The following is a 14,694-nucleotide window of genomic DNA, read 5'->3' as shown; positions in this document are numbered from 1 at the left end:
AGACCTTCTTCATCTGCAGATTTTTTCTCAAAACCATTGTTTAAAATTGAATACATCCAAAACTCAGGGTATCAAATCTAGGGGTTTGGTTCGACGAAGATTAAAGGTTTAAATATCACGTTAGGTCGGGGGTTAGGTGAAAGAGCAGTTGTATGCCGCTATTACACAGTGATATACAAACTGAATCTGATACTAACTGATCCTATTGATATAATATTTTATTGTAAAGGAAAATTAGTTTGTTTTTTAATAAAGATATTTATTATTATTATAGATTTAGCCATACGGCTCACACTCCCTCTAAGGGGAAAATTCACTCATCCCAGATACCTATGGTATCAAAAGGATTGAGCTCTGGTGGGACTCTTTCCATGTTATCGAGTCCTAGGTGACTTGGTACGTCGGTGTATCTCCCAAAAATTTTCGCACGCATCTGGACGTCGAAAGTAGCACTGCTTTCTGCATGATCTTATATATATGTTCATTTAGACCCAGCTTTTTTATGTTTTCTAGGAGATTCTTCGGGATGACTCCAGTGGTAGAAAGAGTAATAGGTATCGTCTGGGTACTTTTCATTCTCCATTGTCTCCTTATTTGTATTTCCAGATCTCTGTACTTGGCGATCTTTTCGTGGTACTTAACACGTAGATTATTGTTGTTAAGCCCATATCGGCATTTGTCGTTTTGGACCTTAGGGTCTTTGACGATATATTTCAGGTAATTTTTGGTGGGTATAACCTGATCCTGAATGGCGAGTAATGAACCTTCTGTTTCAGGGAACATCTTTCCTGATGTCAGCCAATAGTTCGACGCTATATTGTCGACATAGTCTTGACTGACTTCATTTGGATGTCTCCCGTGCAGAGGTTTACCTATCCAGATGCGCATTTTTTCGTTCTTAGTAAGATGGTTTATGCGCATTTCTTGTTCGCTCAGTTTGATCGGTGTTGTGTCACCTACTGCACAAATCGCGCGATGAAGAGTAGATGTTATTATTATTATTATTATACTATTATATTTTTGAATCTTTATTTTTGTCAAAAAATAATTGTGGAAATTTGTTCGATCAAAGAACTATGATATGTGGCATTATCCCATTCTATTGCGTTCATTGCATAAAGTACCTTGTATTTCTTCTGTTATCAAAAGTATCTACTTGTTACATTTTGGGCATTTTTACGTAATATTTTAAATTAGAATGTATAAAATTTAAAGTAGCTCTGGCAGATCACTCTTTATGGGAAAATCGTCTCACTCAAGTCAGTGATTTCACTTTTACCAAGCTTGATAAATGCGTAGGAAATGCTTCGTATAAATATATAAGAAATAAATAATATATGAAGAGACCTTCAATGTTAAAATTTACACGTTTGTTTCAGAATGTCTTAATGTAGCTCACTATAATTTTATTAGTAATACACGTTATAAAATAAATATTCCTTGAAGTTGCATGAAATATCAAGTAACTGTAATTTTCTAGCGGAACTAACAATTTTATCGAAGAAATTGCTAATGTATATTTGAATTCGAATAATGCCTTAAACAATGATACTATTAGTAGTTTATATAAAATCCCGATTTTGTAATGCTAATACGAATAGCAATTACTTGTTGAAATACCCGCAAGGTTCAAGCCACTTACTATTATTACGTCTATAAGTCAGTAGGGTTAAATACGATGGATAAATTGGCTTTTTGTTTTCTTGTTAATTATTATTATTACTGCTATATATATATATATATATTTCCAAGGCATATCTGCTCCATATAAATCTAAGTTGATTAGAATAGACGGTATCCTTATAAACTACGTGTACGGTAAAAAGCATAGTAAGGCTGTTCTCTGAGTTTGAATTTGGATATACCTGCACATTTCTAATGAGAGGAAAATAACTGGAAATCGCGAGAACATATTAGTATTAAATACATTTCAAAATGATATAATAACCAATTACATTCAACAAGTAGCAATAATATACCAACTATTGCCTAAAGAAGTAAAAGCAAAAATTATTCAAAAGAAATGAGAGATATGATGACGAAAAAAGAAAACTTTAACGAAACTGGCACTGCAGATAATAGTATATTACTTTATGAGGCGGAGAAGCATGACTTTTCTTGACGCGCCCGATATTACGCGCCGAACGAAGTGAGGCGCGTAATAGAGGGCAAGTCAAGAAAAGTCGCTTCTTTGCCGAATAAAGTATACTATTTTTTCTTCAAACGTAGCAATTTTCAACCAAAAATAGTACAATTCACACGCTATTTTTACTCGAAATTAACTGTGACAACTATCAAAGTCGTCTAGATGTTAGAAATTAAAATAATTAAGTCGTCGGTGGGATTTGCGTCTCCCTGGTTACAGTTGTTTGACAGTTGTTTGCAATTATTAAAGACAGCTTATTGTTGTTGCAACCGCAAGCGCAAATTTAGTGCGAAAATGGAAAACCTAAACGAAATTGAGTCCGCGGCTAATGATGCAGTAGCACGTTTGGGGCCCTCCAAGTCCGGAATAAAGTATCGGTTAGCGTACAAGCACTTCAAAGAGTGGTGCAATACAAGAGGAGTACGGCAAGTTACCGAAGACGTTTTAATGGCATATTTTAATATAATGGAAAATGAAAATAAATGGACATCTTCTACAATGTGGTCACGATACTCTATGATAAAATCCGAGTTAATTATTAGAAAAAATGTGGATATAAGCAAATTTTTAAAGTTACGTGCCTTTCTGAAAAAAACAAGCGAAGGATATACTGCAAAGAAGTCTAAAGTTTTCACTAAAGACGAGTTTGATACATTTTTGTTTGAAGTGCCAGATAAGTTGTATTTAGGATTAAAGGTAAAAAAAAATTAGATTGCAAAGCATGTAGTATACTCTACTAAATTATAAAAATATTTCAGATTGTTTTGTTAATTGGGGTTACCGGCGCCTGTCGATGCGACGAAATGGTAAAAATGAAGACTGTGGACATTGAGGATAAAGAAAATGTAATAATTATCAAAATCCCAAACAGTAAAACACGACAAATTAGATCTTTTACGATAATTGGTCAAAACTACATTAAACTGTATAAAAAGTATGCATCACTGCGGCCTGAAAATTTCACAGAAAACCGATTTTTTATCAAGTACCAAAATGGAAAGTATTACCGAAGCGTCATGGGAATACATTCGATCAGCGCAGTAGCCCAAAAAGTAGCTAGTTATTTAAATTTAAACGATGCAAGCGCATACACGGGTCACTCTTTACGACGAACTTCAGCAACACTTTTAATTGATGGAGGCGAAAATCTAGAATGCCTCAAACGATATGGGGGCTGGAAATCAAGCACGGTTGCCGAAGGATATATAAAGGATTCAATAAGAAATAAGAACGATAATGCTCAAAAAATTTTAAACCCTCATGATTCGCCAACATCGGGAATGATTGCTGAAAGTTGTTCTTGACCATCAGTATCATCAACAATTACCAATGCGTATCAAGAGTCGGGAACATTTTTGCACGGTTTCAATTTTGAAAATGCCTCATTAACTAATTGTACTTTTAATATTACTATAAATAAAAATGATGTTTAATTGTTGTTAATGACATTTGTATTGTTGCTTTGTGACATGTTTCTTATTGTTGTCATGACAACATTTTTCCCTCCGCCGTAAAGAAGTGGGAAAAAAACTGCTGCCGGTGGAGACATCAAACTTTGACGGATTAAGTTAGATAAGTAATGTCATTATTATTTGACGTTTGAAGAAAAAATGATTTTGAACAATGCGACACCAAAATTAAAGGGAGAAATCAAGTCTATTTAACATAGAGCAGCGTTTCTCAACCTTTTACCATTTGCGACCCAATTTTCCATAATTATTTTCACCGCGCCCTCTTTCGTACAATAACATTATATCTATGCAATAATAATGTACCTTGAGTATTTTAACAAAAAAACTTACAGTAAAATCTTACTGTAATTACCATATTACCGAGAATAAATACATTTATTGATATGTGGCAACATCGATTCAGAACATATTCGAACATTTCCGATATTTTGAACATTGGATTGTCTGGCTACCTGCATCTCTTCTCCTCTTCACTCCTCAGTTCTGACCCTAACCAGTCTTAGTTAAGCCAGTATTTCTGTACCTTTAAATTTATTGTGAACGAATATGTTCTAGTTTGCGTGTTAATTGCACTTGACAGTACTACAATAAGATATCCCAAGCAGTAGGTAAATATAAAATTATACAAAATCATGGATAACGTTTTAACTGGGCGTAAGCGAGCATGAGATACCAGTGAAGCATCAACAAGTGCACAGGCAAGAGTGGCTCCAAAAATAAAATCAAAAAAGTATTTCCAAGAATACTTAAAATTTTGGGTTTACTTTTACTGAAGTAAATGAAGAAGAAAGATCTCTATGTATTATTTGCTCAAAAATTTTGGCAGCCGACAGCATGAATCCTAATAAACTTAAAAGACATTTGGAAATGATTCATAGTGAGTACATTAACATACCCCGAGAATTATTCGAATTAAAATTAAAATCACATGAAAAGCAAAAATCATTTTTAAAAAAAACTTTGATTGTGAATGAAAAAGCTTTACTTGCCTCTTATAAAGTCGTATATCAAATAGCCAGATGTAAAAAGTTTCACACTATTGGCGAAGAGCTTATTTTGCCAGCTGCAATTTAAATTGTAGAAACTATGTTTGGAGATAATTTTGCCAAAAAATTGGAGTCTATACCTCTATCAAATGATACTGTTGCCCTTCGAATTGGTGATACATCTGAAGATTTACAGGATCGGCTACTCGGGAAGTTGCGCGACAAGATGTTTTCGATTCAGCTTGATTAGGCAACAGATAGCAATACAGATGCTCATTTTATTGCCTATGCTCGATTTTCTGATGGCACATTAGTGATAGAAGAACTACTTTTCTGAAAACCAATAGAATCGAAAGCAACATCGCTAGCATTATTTGCTATCTTAAATGATTATATAAACGAAGCAAAGTTAGAGTGGAGGAACTGCGTCGGAATATGTACCGATGGTGCTCATGCAATGTCCGGAAAATTTCAAAGACTACAAGTGCTTGTGAAACAAAAGTCTCCAATGTGTATATGGACACACTGTTTGATCCACAGAGAAGCTTTGGCTTCTAAAGAAATGTCTCCTGGCCTAAATATTGTACTAACTACGGTTGTCTTCTTCTTCTTGATGTGCTTATCCGTTACGAATGTTGGCGATCATCATGGCAATCTTTATCTTATCTGCAGCAGCGCGGAAATGCTGCACAGATGTTGTATTGAACCAGATTCTGAGGCTCTTTAACCAAGATGTTCTTCTTCTTCCTGGACCTCGTTTTCCAAATATTTTTCATTGCAGGATGGCTTAAAGGAGAGCATGTCTGGATTCATTTCGCATAATATGTTCGAAGAACTGTAACTTTCGAGATTTGATGGTAGTCAGTACCTCTCGGTTCTTATTCATTCTTCTGAGGACCTCCTCATTTGTGACTCGGTCAGTCCACGGGATCTTAAGTATTCTCCGATATAGCCACATCTTAAATGCTTCCAGTTTTCTGCATATATCTTCATTCAAGGTCCACGATTCAACACCATAAAAAAGGACAGAGAAGACGTAGCATCGCAGCATTCTTACTTTTGTATCAAGAGAGAGGTTGTGACTTTTGAAGAAGGCCCCCATCCGATTCAAGGTGGATCTAGTTTTTCCGATGCTTGCTCTAATCTCCTGGTTTTTGGTCCATTCTTCATTTATTATGGTGCCGAGGTAGTTGTAGTGCGTCACTCTTTCTACAGGGGATTGGTTGACGTAGAGATGACCTTCTGGTATCCTTTTCTTGCTAATTATCATAAGCTTTGTCTTCTTAACGTTTATATTGAGTCCATATTGTTGACTGTAATACGTGATTTTGTTCATAAGAACCTGTAGGTCTTCTAAGTTGTCCGCAAATACTGCATATCTGATGTTGTTTAGCCGGTAACCATTTAGTAGAATACATTTTTCAATTTCGTGCAAAGCTTCGATAAATATTCTTTTAGAGTACAGATTGAAGTTTACAGGAGACAAAATACAGCCTTGCCTCACTCCACGCATGATTTTCACATAGTCAGTGTGTTCACCTTCAATTCTGAGATTTGCTATCTGATTCCAATAAAGATTTCTAATTATTTTCAGATCTTGGTTGTTAATTCCTGTTTCTTTTAGTATTTACATCATCTTGTCGTGCTGTACTCGATCAAACGCTTTCTTGTAATCAACCAGACATGCGTATACGTCGCAGGTTGTAACGGTTATAGACATATATAATTACATTTTATTTATAATTGAGACACGAAATCGCCATTTTTCTAGAAGAAAAAAATACACCAGAAGCCGAGATGTTTCGCGATGGTTAATTTTTGATGAAATTGAGCTACTTGGTTGACATATTCGAGAAACTAAATATTCTAAGGGAAGCCAATACACATAAATTGGATACGAGTGATGAAATTAATGCTTTTTGTAGAAAATTTAATTGTGGAGCAGAAATTTAAAGCAAAAAAACCTAGAAATGTTTGCAAATATGGATGAATATATTAAAACTTACAAGGTTGAAGAACAACACGTGAAAGTTGTTTTTGTAACCATTGAAAATCATTTAGCGATGCTGACAAAAAATTTTAAAAGATATTTTTTTGCCGACTACCGACTAATACGTAGTTACGAGTGAGTTAGAAATCCATTTTAAAATACACCCTAAAAGCTCTGTACTGTCGAAGAAGAAACGTTCATAGACTTCACGGCAAATGCCAAAATCAACAGACAGTTTAATAATAAATCCCTCTTTGAATTTTGGTCAGGGGTAAATGATGAGTTTTCTATGCTGAAAACCAGAGCGTTCCGTATACTATTACCGTTTTCAACATCTTACTTTTGCGAAATAGGATTTTCCGAGATGGCTGCTTTGAAGGCCAAATATCGAACGCTAGAAAAAGAACTGAGATAATCTATTTCTAATATTACACCCTGTTTCGATAAACTTTGCTCTGCGAAACAGGCCCAACGAAGTCACATATATACATTAAACTTTGATAATTTAGTATTCAGTGCTCTTTATAATTGTACCTCTTTATTAGTGTTAATGTGTATTTTATTTTGTCAGAATGTTTCGGTGTATTAACCGCTGAGAGAACAACTGAGTGCTTCGTCTGGAGAGAAACTAAACGGCTCAAAAGGCCAATTATGCGGAATCTTCCCATTAGGAATACATAAAAACCAGAGTTTTTTGAAAAATATTTACTTGTTATTTTTTTATTTCAAAACTGTACTTACTTTAAAAATACATCTCTTGTATAGTCAGACGTAAGAGTATATAGTCTTTTTATGTAACTCAAACAAGCGTTTTAAATTCTCAAATTTTGAATTTCATTTATTTCCTATAGGTGCCCAAATTATTTACTCGCATGCAATACCATGCGAAAATATATTAATCTAACGCTGTTTGGACGTGAATAAAGATGTTTATGCCTGCTTTACCTATATATTATGAAAAGGCGTTGGACAGTGTAAGGCAATACCAACTCTGACTTGAAACAAAAGCAAATAGACAAACGAGAAATTTTTTTAATTTTTTTAAATTTATAATGTTTATATTGGTTTAAATTTTTCTAACATATATGTGTTTATGTTTTAGGGTGGTCGAGATATTGCCAGAGAGAAAGCCGAACGAATGGACTACAGAATTTTTACTTACCCACTATAGCAAACAATAATAAAATTAATACAATTCCAAAATACGTTTCCTGAAAATAAAACTAATAGAATTAAAAATCTATGTATTAATTTCATTTTTTGCAATATAAAAGTATCTTTAAACATTTGTTGCGCACTATATAATAATCCTGGTACTGTTAATAATCCCAGTAAATTAAAAAAAAAACAATTAATCTCGATTACTTTATTAATAGCGAGAAATCAAATATCACACAAGTTGGAATCGTAAAAAATCGATTATTTTAAGCCATTAAAATAGTATTTATTAGATTTCGTTCTATTTTTAGTTATATTTTTCCATTATTTTTATTTTTCCCGCATGTTTGTTATGCCTTTTTACTGTTTTAACTACATGTTGAGTATTTGTCGATATGGTTGAAATGACGAATTTGACAAAGGAGAAGCAGAAATTATGATACAACCAAACTATGACGATTGACATATCACATGATAAATTGACGTTGACCTGTTGATATTGACAGTTGATTTTGACATGTGAAATGACGTTTATCTCGATTTTGCATGTAATGTCAGAAATATACATTTTTGTGACAGTATAAATCGCTTCTTTTTGTCAAATATGTGATTTTAATAGCTTTTTGTTTTTTTTTGACAGACTTTATGTAGATAGTGAATATTCTAAGTTACCTTTACGATGTAGTGGCTTATTTGTAATTTATTTGTAAGTTTTTTTTAGTTTATCAAGGTGTATATATGAACATGTATGCATATTCTGTCATTTTTTGTTAAAATAAAATGTATTTATATTTAAAAATGTTTTTTCTTGACAACTTTGATATTTCTCTGTTTGCCATCATTTATCATTATTGGCCAGACAATTCTTAGAGGTTCTTAACCTTTTTAAGTTTCCCGTGCCATATTGTTTTTGCTTAGGTTTTCCAGTTAAAATAACCTATATTCTCAGCAATTTGCTTCACCCCGTTTATCCATCTGAACTTTCTGGTGCCCACCTGGTAAGATCCTGGTATCTATCTCAGAATTTTACTTTGCAGATAATATTCTAATTATTACACGAACGGAAATAGAAATGTCAGATATTATAAATTTATGCTAAGGAACTGGTGGAGCGAGGATTAAAACTGAATATAAAAGACCAAGGTTATGACAATAACAGAGCAGAAAGACATTTCTTCTTTAGGTGATGTGTCCGTATTCAGACGTTGGCCGTCATCATGTTAAATCTGTCTTTATCAGCTGCTGCTTGAAATAATTCATCTACTGTCCATTTCTTTCCTCCTACGACCAATGCATTTCTTTAACTCCACTTTTCCTTATATTATAAGACGAGGTAAATAGTATTTGGGTTCTCTAATTATATAGTATTTCTCTTCTTCTCTTTATGATATTTGTGAGCAAGCGTTCTGAATTCATCAACTTAAGAACATCTTAATTGGAAGTGTGTGAAACCCATGATATTTTTAAAATCCGTCGATAGTACAAAAGTCCAGAACCTCTAGTAGTAGAAGAAGTAGGTAGCATAAACAAGTGGAAGATGGACAATAAACCATTTGGCTGCAGTATTATCGGTTTATAATAGATGGCTTCCAGAAGAAAAAACAAATGATAAAAAAGTCAAAAGAGCTTAATAATGCCTTTTATCTGTTTGGTTAATGCGACCAAGTGATGTTATTACGATTTTTGAGCAAATGATACGAACTTTAAATATTAAAGAATTATTAAAGAACATAATACCAGAATTTTAACAATAGTAAAAAGAACAGAAGGACTATCTAAGGAAGTGAATATCATTGCGACAAGTAGATAGATAGATTTTAGATTTACCTTATATAACATCATTATGGACCAAGTCATCAAAAGTATTAATTCAGTTAATATTAAATGGGGTGTAAAACTTCTTCCTGAAGAAATCCCTGCTGAACTTCTGAAAAATGGAACACCAACGCTTGTTAATATGCTGACAGAACTTTTTAGTAGATACTTGACAGGAGGTAATATATCTGAAAGCTGAAAGGAAAGATGAATTACACGTATTTATAAAACGACTGCAAGAACACCCCATGCATCACAGTTACCAGTGCTCTCAGTAGATTATACAGAAAAGTAATGAAAATTTCGATGAGCATAAATGTTTATGCTGTTTATGCCGCTGCTCTTATATCATCTACCCATTTCTTTTGATATATCAATGTCGTCTACCCATGCTTCTTGTCGTAACCCTGCGTCCCCATTCTAGGATTCTCCTTGTCCACCTGTTATAATCATATCTGGGTATGAACAGGCCCAGCGCCATTTCATTTTTATTTCTTCCAAGATATACCTGTTCTTCATTCTAGGCCGTATCTCGATGTTTCTATCTGGGTTCTTAGTTCAATTCCAAGCATATTTCGTTCTATTGCCCTTTGCGTTGTTTTAGTTTTTGAGCAGATTTCCTGGAACATTATTTTTGTTTTAGTGTAGTTTATTTCTATACCCGGGAGGTAAAGGACACTATGTTCATTTTGATCAAAATTGGGATTATTGCACTTTTGAATATAACTTTTCTGACTCTACACAGAGGTAAACCATACTATGTCTATAATACGATTGTTAATAAACACCAAGTCCACTTCCAGTCAGAGGTAAACAACACCATCCGGGCATAGTGTTATGTACCCTGGTACCTGGTGGAATTGTCATGAACTAAAATAATTGTAACCGTTTTATTTAGTTCGCAATATATTCGCAATAGTTAAAAAGCAGTTTATCTTCTCATGTGTCGACATCCAACCTACTCTTCGATCAAGAAAAAGAGACCCAAACACTACCAAATCTGAAAAAAAGACACTAAACTACCATTTTACAGTGAACAATCAGCGATAGAAGGTGTGCAAGGTTATGTTTTTAAACAAACTTTGTATACCTAATTTAGTAGTAGTGAATATGTTGAAAAAAATTACGCCAGGAGATTTAATAAAAGTTTATCAAAGAGGTAGATCAATAAAACTCCTACCAAAACCATAAATAGTATACATCAACATATCAATTCCATACCAAAGTACGAGAGTCATTATTTCAGAGAAAAGAGCAAGAAAAATTATCTGGGCACATAACTTACAATAGAAAAGATGTATCAACTGTACATTGATGAATGCAATGAAAGGCATAGACACTTGCGATACATGAAGTACATTCACCGCTCAATTGAAAAATAATCTTACTGTAGATGAACTAACCAGTGTACAGGTTGATCGTGATGATCACCTAATTGAATCTAAAACTCGGTTCAACTTAAAACAATTGGACTTTATAATGACTGAAGAGTCACCAAAACACAAAGTACTCTCTGGTGATTTGCAAAAATCTTTGCCTTCATCAATAACAAACAATTGTATTAGTTTCTACAAAAGGAAGCTTTGGACATGATGTGGGACGAATTGAAAGTAGAGGACATCACTCTTTGGACTGATAACTGCTTTGGACAAAATAAAAACATAAGTATTATAATGTGCTATTTTTGGATACTGCATATGTATAAGGTGGTTTTCATGAGGTATCGAAGACAGCAAGTAACGTTTGCAGCTTAATTAAATCAAGTCTCAGTAATCCCATTACCAATGACAAAACAAAAGTACAATGACATAATTGCACTATTGCCTTTTGTTCCGTCGGTTTGGCATGCGTTTTTTCAAAATTTAACACAGCGATATAGCCACAAACAATTACCCTCAAGAAGATGAAGATGATATGGAGCCTCTTTAACAATTTTGATACTTGTCGTCTATAATTTTAACACATTATTTAAAAAAGTTGTTAGAGGTAAACAACAGTATGTCCAACTACACATTTTTAAAAAGAAATTATATAATGAACGGTAAACTTTAGGTCTTCCGAATGACTCTCATACGTACTTAAAAATAAAAATATACCTCAAAGACTGTGAACCAAAGTGTTTAATTCCTGTATCCTACCTGTACTTACATACGGAGCTCAAACCTGGACATTCACTAAAATAAACATGGAGAAGATCAGAAAAACTCAGAGAGCTATGGAACGACAGATACTGGGTATCTCACTCAAAGACCATAAAACCAATGAAGACATTCGTAATAGAACAAAAGTAAAAGATGCTGTCGAAGAGGCAGCTAAACTGAAATGGAAATGGGCTGGACATAACGAATGTCTTAAGGATGGCCGATGGAATAAAGAAATCGGGAATTGGCGGCCGTATGAAGTCAAAAGACCACGAGGAAGACCGCAAATGCGCTGGAGCGACGATATTAAAAGAACGCAGGACCAATGTGGAAACGTCTTACAAACAACAGATATGAATGGCGAGAATTAGGAGAGGCCTATATTCGGCAATCTGAATAGAGAGAAGGGCTTAAAAAAAACTTCAGGTATATAACATAGAAGCAAAAACGATTATACACACAACAATAATAATATATTCATCTTGGTTAAATATAAGCAACATTTGAATATTTACTGATAAAAAATTAAAAAAATGTTAAAACTGCTCTCCTGAAAAAGTAAGAAAATGAACATAGTGTTCTTTACCTACGGGGTCCAGATTTTAACCCTACTTTTCCAGTTATTTCATTTAATTGTTGTAAACTTTCTTTTAGTTCTTGGATAGTATCTGTTATTAAATCTATGCCATGTCAAAGCCAAATCTCAAGTAGTTTATAGACGAAGTCTGTGTATTTTTGTTACACAGTAGAAAGCCTTTGCGTAATATGGCGCAATGGCGTATGATTTTTCGGGATATGTAGGTATGAAAATTGACTTTACCCAATCTTTCGACAGTTCTCTTGCTTGCTTGCAAACTTTTGTTAAAAAAATCTACTAATATGTCTATAAAATTTGTATTTGTATTTTGATAGCTTGAAAAAAATTTTCAACATGTCCTGTCCGGTTCTCCTGCTTTACTCATTTCAAAATATTCTTGTTACTTTAAAAATTTCGTTTTTTATTATATATAGGCTAGCTTCGCCTTCTCTGCTGTTAGCTGGACGACTTAAGTAAATGTTGTAGCGTAAGCTATTACAAAGCTAAGAATTTTATATATAATAATAATAAAATAATATATATAATAATAAAAAACAATGTTTGAAAAAAAAACTAAACAGCACAAATCAGATATAGTTCAGTCGTCGGTGATTTGACCCCTAAAAATCATACGAACAAGCTAAATGTTGCCGAGAGTATATCAATTTTGGGACTTAAAAAAAGATGCAAAAAAGTTTACCACTTTACCCCTCGGGCTTCTTCCTAAACCCCCCTCTAGGGGGGTAAAAACGCAAAATAATCGATTCACCAAGAATCTATACACCGTAGAAAAAAATGTTTCAAATAAAAAATGTAGCTGAGATAATTTTAAATAAAAATGTTTATCAGCACTTTTTGCGTAGAATGAACTGTTCTCTCAGAAACAACGCTTAAAGCGACCGGCGATTTTGAATGTCAGTTCCGCGCGCGAAATCAATGTTAAATAAATTTTGTATCAACTCGACGGTAAAAATCAATATCTTTTGATCAGTATACCATCGACAAAAGTCAAAAAAGAGTGCAGCTTTCGTATTATGCCGCAAATGAAACCAGTTTCTATAAAGTTGTTAAATAAATGCACTTTGCGCGATTTTTGCCATTTTTTACGATTCTCGTGAGATCAATAAAATTTATTATTTTCATTGACCGGTCGTAGTAAAACTTCCATTGTTGGAGACCAGTCTTTAAAACCTATTACATAAATATTTGATTTTGATATTTGGCAACCAATATGAGGCATTTGAAATTTGACTAAAAACACAGAATTTAAACTTTTAAATTACAAACAATCGCACCTCACGGAAAATGTCTTCAAGAAGACGGTTTTGAGTGTAATTTATAGCAGAAGTTAAGTACTTTTGAAAAACGTACCAGTGTAATTAAAAAAGAGCAGTTTTAAATGTTTTAGTTTGTTTGTAATGTGAAAGTTTAAACTCAGTAATATATGAGGGCCAAAGAAAGGGATACATTGTAATGATCTCATAAGAATCATACAAAATGGCCAAAATCGCGCCACGTTTATTTATTTAACACCTTTTATTCCTATTATTTACCTTTATAAACAGGAAGGAAACTAATATATTTTTATCTTAAAAATTTAATATATTTTATCCTAAATTAGTTTTGTTTAGGTTAGGATAGGTTCAGTTCTCTTCCTGGGGTGTGAGATGACTTACCGACGTCCGTAAATCACCATATGTCTGCTAGACGTAACAAGACGTCCAATATATTATTTTTAACATTTCCCACGATTTTCCGTATCGACCTTGCACAGCTAACCAGTTAATCTACTGCATATAGTTCCAATTGTTGTATATTTACCACCGGAGCTAGTATAAAAACGTAAGTGTTCAACATTTAAAAATGAATTGTTAATATTTAATATTATTGAATTTTTATTAGTCAATTTTTTATATAATAACACCACACATTTAAGTTCTTTACTACTGAGAAGAATTACAGGAATTACGCTGAGAGATCGAAAGATAAGTGAAGTCATTAGAAGAAAATGTAACGTACAGTGTATAAACGAATGGACACAAAATAGAAAAAAAAGAATGGAATAACAACATAAGCAGAGTGGAGGAGACCCGACTCAACCTTCCATAGAGGTATTAATCCGCCAATGAACAAGCTGAATTGCTTATAAAGAGGAAGAAGAAGAATTTAAGTTCTTTAAAATTTAAGAAAACTTATTTTTTTCTTTAAAAATTTTGTTAAATGATTTTAGTAATTTCCAAAATTTGTTAAATATAATATAGAATTTTTTGATCATTTTTATTTTTCATTATCTAGTAAGTATTTATGCTTAATTAATGCATATAGATTATTATATTTTAAAAATAGTATGCATATAAGTCGCTGAACAGAGTAATAAGTGTTTATGTATGTATATTACGTAATAAGAAG

At 33.2% G+C, this 14,694-nt stretch overlaps 1 protein-coding gene across 1 annotated transcript in view; it reads left to right on the top strand.

Moving 5' to 3' along the window:
* The window catches only part of LOC140446395 (uncharacterized), a 145,110-nt gene extending 136,565 nt beyond the window's left edge, over window positions 1-8,545 (top strand). The window contains exon 9 of the mRNA XM_072538944.1: window positions 7,697-8,545. The gene's annotated coding sequence lies outside the window, so the exon portion shown is untranslated. The remainder of the gene's footprint in view (window positions 1-7,696) is intronic.
* Window positions 8,546-14,694: the final 6,149 nt, after the last annotated feature.

The sequence above is a fragment of the Diabrotica undecimpunctata genome, chromosome 1, assembly GCF_040954645.1.
Source record: "Diabrotica undecimpunctata isolate CICGRU chromosome 1, icDiaUnde3, whole genome shotgun sequence".
Taxonomy (NCBI): Eukaryota; Metazoa; Arthropoda; class Insecta; order Coleoptera; family Chrysomelidae; genus Diabrotica; species Diabrotica undecimpunctata.
This window is presented reverse-complemented; position numbering and strand designations above follow the sequence as displayed.